The sequence below is a fragment of the Vulpes lagopus genome, chromosome 8, assembly GCF_018345385.1.
Source record: "Vulpes lagopus strain Blue_001 chromosome 8, ASM1834538v1, whole genome shotgun sequence".
Taxonomy (NCBI): domain Eukaryota; kingdom Metazoa; phylum Chordata; class Mammalia; order Carnivora; family Canidae; genus Vulpes; species Vulpes lagopus.
The window spans coordinates 30,589,835-30,594,810 of NC_054831.1; positions in this window are offsets into that span (position 1 = coordinate 30,589,835).

The following is a 4,976-nucleotide window of genomic DNA, read 5'->3' on the forward strand; positions in this document are numbered from 1 at the left end:
CTTAAAGGCATTAGGCCTATTAATTCTAAATAAGGAAGAGAGATAAGAGACTTAGAAGAATTTGCTACACTGTATTTTCATAATACTACACAATTTACAAAAACACATTCTTATCCATTACTTAAATCTACTACACCCCTTGAGGTACTTAGGCAATACTTTTTAATGACTTTCTCACTTTTTCACATATTTTCTCATCTGATTATTAATGTATGCTTATTTAAAATTTTTCAAACAATACAGTCAGTATAAGCGATAAAGTAAAAGCTACCTCATTATCTCATCCCCAGTGATAACTGCTGTCAGCATTTATCATCCATCCTTTTAGATGTTTTTCTATGCATGTGCATGTTATATGTAAAAGAGTAGGATCACATTATGACCATGTATCACAAATACCTTATATTTGCTTGCTAGTGGTCTTTAACAAATTACTACAGTGTTTCAAGATCCAGTAATTATAAAGTTATAAGTTCCTTTAAGAAATTAGGAAGTCACTTTCACTTATGACATCCTTTACATGTATAGGCATACCTCAGAGATATCGTGGGTTCGGTTCCAGACCACTCCAAAAAAGCAAATATTGTCATAAAGTGAGTCAAAAAAAATTTTTTTTGTTTCCCAGTGCATATGCAAGTTATGTTTACATGATACCATAGTCTATTAAGTATGCAATAGCTTTATGTCTAAAAAACAATGTACATGCCTTAATTTAAAAATACTTTATTTTACAACTGATGAATTACTGAACTCTACATATGAAACTAAGGAGGCACTATATGTAGGCTAACTGAATTTAAATTAAAAAAAATACTTTATTTCTAAAAATGCTAACCACCATCAGAGCTTTCAGCTAGTAATCACTAATCACAGATCCTAACAATTATAATAAAAGTTTAAAATATTATGAGATATACCAAAATGTGAGTGAGCAAATGCTGTTGGAAAAATGGTGCTGATAGACTTGCTTGATGCAGGGTTGCCACAAGCCTTCAATGTGTAAAAATGCACTATCTGCAACGCACAATAAAATGTATGCCTGTATAAGCGTACCCACCATAGTTACAAATGAGATGTCACATCTTCCAGCAGCTAAATTTATTGAGCAAAAGTCTCACCTCAAAGCTCACCTTAGCTGGCCCAAGCCCAAGTCCTTGTTTAAGACAACCAATGGTAGTTATTTAGGAGAGATTGGCAAGACATGGGGCCTGGGTGAGCACTAAGATGAACCTAACAATTCCACTCCCATGAGATGGAAAGTATACATTAGATTTATAAAAGTAAAAACAAAATAAGCTTTCTGCTTACTTTATTCGATAGTTCCAGATATCAAATTTCTTTGCCATCAATGTATAAATTTTGCCTTGCATTTTTTTAAAATCACTAACACAGAGTAGTTGGCTTATACATTGATTTATAATCCCCAGCTTTCATCTTCTAACATACAGAACTTAATATACTCAGAACCAAGAGGATCACCCTCTAGGACCCGTCAGGTAGACTATTTTCTCCCTCCACTACAACTTTGTCACCACCACCATCTCCCAGTCCACCCCCATTTTTTCTCTTCTCCTTTCTTTTCTTTTCTCTTTTTCTCTTTTTTCCTCTTTATTTTTGCTTTTTTCTCTTCTTTTTTCTCTTTTTTTTTCTTTTTCTTTGGGATTCTTGGCCACCTATTTTTTACTAATTTGTTTTTACTAAATTGTTTTTCACTTCACTGGACCTTTTGTTTTATTTCATTCTGATCTTTCTTTTCAATTTCTGGCCTCTGACCTTGACACAATCATCTAGGGTAAAATTTACTTACGTCATTGATATTCTGAACTCAGCCCACTCATACAGCCAGTCTGCACTGAGCAAAATGACTAGAAGGAAGAACCCACAACAAAAGAAAGAATCAGAAACAGTACTCTCTGCCACAGAGTTACAGAATTTGGATTACAATTCGATGTCAGAAAACCAATTCAAAAGCACAATTATAAAGCTACTGGTGGCTCTGGGAAAAAGCATAAAGAATTCAAGAGACTTCATTACTGCAGAATTTAGATCTAATCAGACTGAAATTAAATATCAATTAAATGTGATGTAATCCAAACTGGAGGTCCTAATGAGGATTAATGAGGTGGAAGAAAGAAAGAGTGAACAACATAGAAGACAAGTTGATGGCAAGGAAGGAAGCTGAGGAAAAAAGAGAAAAAAGACCCTGAGGAAAGTTTAAGGGAAATAAATTATAGCCTCAGAAGGAAAAAATTACGTATAAGTGGGGTTCCAGAGGATGCTGAGAGGGCCAGAGGGCCAGAAAACATATTTGAACAAATCATAGCTGAGAACTTCCCTAATTTGAGGAGAGAAACAGGCATTCAGATCCAGGAGATAGGGAGGTCCCCTCCCAAAAAAAAATCAATAAAAACTGCTCAACGCCTCAACATTTAATAGTGAAACATGCAAATACCCGAAGATAAAGAGAAAATCTTTAAAGCAGTGAGAGACAAGAGATCCCTAACTTACATGGGGAGAAATATTAGATTAACAGCAGACCTCTTCACAGAGACCTGGCAGGCCAGAAAGGGCTGGCAGGATATGGTCAAAGCACTAAATGAGAAGAACATGCAGCCAAGAATACCTTATCCAGCAAGGCTCTCATTCAGAATAGAAGGAGAGATAAAGACCTTCCAAGATAGGCAGAAACTGAAAGACTATGTGACCACCAAACCAACTCTGGAGGAAATATTAAGGAGGACTCTGTAAAAGAAAGAAGCCCAAAGAAATAACAGGGACCGAATAGGTATTATGATGACACTAAATTCACATCTTTCAATAGTAGCTCTGAACGTAAATGGGCTAAATGATCCCATCAAAAGAATCAGGGTTTCAGACTGGATAAAAAGGCAAGACCCATCTATTTGCTGTCTACAAGAGACTCACTTTAGACATAAGGACACCTTCAGCCGGAAAATGAAAGGTTGGAGAACCATTTACCATTCAAATGGTCCTCTAAAGAAAGGGGTAGCAATCCTCATATCAGATAAAGTTTTTACCAAAGACTAGTAAGAGATGAAGAGGGACACTGTATCATACTTAAAGGGTCTATTCAACAAGAGGACCTAACAATCATGAATATTTATGCCCCTAATGTGGCAGCTGCCAAGTATATCAATCAATTAATAACCAAAGCAAAGTCATACTTAGATAATATACTAATAGTAGGAGATTTCAACATGGCACTTTCTGCAAATGACAGACCTGCCAAGCACAACATCACCAAAGAAACAAGAGCTTTAAATGATACACTGGACCAGATGGATTTGACAGATATTTACAGAACTTTGCATCCGAACACAACGGAATACACATTCTTCTCAAGTGCACATGGAACTTTCTCCAGTTTGAACGACATACTGGGTCACAAATCAGGTCTCAACCAATACCAAAATATTGATATTGTCCCCTGCCTATTTTCAGACGACAGTGCTTTGAAACTAGAACTCAATCACAAGAAGAAATTTGGAAGAAACTCAAACATGGAGGTTAAAGACATTCCTGCTAAAAGATGAAAGGGTCAACCACGAAAAGAGAAGAATTAAGAAGATTCATGGAAACTAATAAGAATGAAGATACAACTATTCAAAATCTTTGGGATATAGCAAAAGCAGTCCTAAGAGGAAAACACAGCACAATACAAGCATCCCTCAAAAAACTGGAAAAAAATCAAATACACAAGCTAACTTTGCACCTAAAGGAATTGGAGAAAGAACAGCAAATAAAACCTACACCAAGCAGAAGAGAGTTAATAAAGATTTGAGCAGAACTCAATGAAATAGAGACCAGAAGAACTGTAGAACAGATCAACAAAACCAGAAGTTGGTTCTTTGAAAGATTCATAAGATAGATAACCCATTAGCCAGCCTTATTAAAAACAAAAGAGAAAAGACTCAATAAAATCACAAATGAAAAAGGAGAGATCACAACCAATACCAAGGAAATACAATGATTTTAAAAACGTATTATGAGCAGCTATATGCCAATGAATTAGGCAATCTAGAAGAAATAGATGCATTTCTGGAAAACCACAAACTACCAAAACTAGAACAGGAAGAAATAGAAAACCTGAATAGGCCAATAACCAGGAAGGAAATTGAAGCAGTCATCAAAAACCTCCCAAGACACAAAAGACCAGGGCCAGATGGCTTTCCAGGGGAATTCTATCAAATGTTTAAAGAAACAATACCTATTCTACTAAACCTGTTTCAAAAGATAGAAAGGGACAGAATACTTCCAAACTCATTTTATGAGGCCAGCATCACCTTAATTCCAAAACCAGACAAAGATCCCACCAAAAAGGAGAATTATAGATCAATCTCCCTGATGAACACAGATGCAAAAATTCTCAACAATATACTAGCCAGTAGGATCCAACAATACATTAAGAAGATTATTCACCATGACCAAGTGGGATTTCTCCCTGGGATGCAAGGTTGGTTCAACACTTGTAAAACAATCAATGTGATAGATCATATCAATAAGAGAAAAAACAAGAACCCTACGATCCCCTCAACAGATGCAGAGAAAGCATTTGACAAAATACAGCATCCATTCCTGATCAAAACTCTTGAGAGTATAAGGATGGAGAGAACATTACTCAGCATCTTAAAAGCCATCTATGAAAAGCCCACAGCAAATATCATTCTTAATGCGGAAACATTGGGAGCCTTCCCCCTAAGATCAGGAACACAACAGGGATGTCCACTCTCACCACTGCTATTCAACACAGTACTAAACTCCTAACCTCAGCAATCAGACAACAAAAAGAAATAAAAGGCAATCAGACAACAAAAAGAAATAAAAGAAATAATTTATTATTTAATAATTTTTAAATAAGTTCAAATTAGTAAAGAAGAAGTCAAACTCTCTCTCTCTTCACAGATACATGATACTGTACATAGAAAACCCAAAAGACTCCACCCCAAGATGGCTAG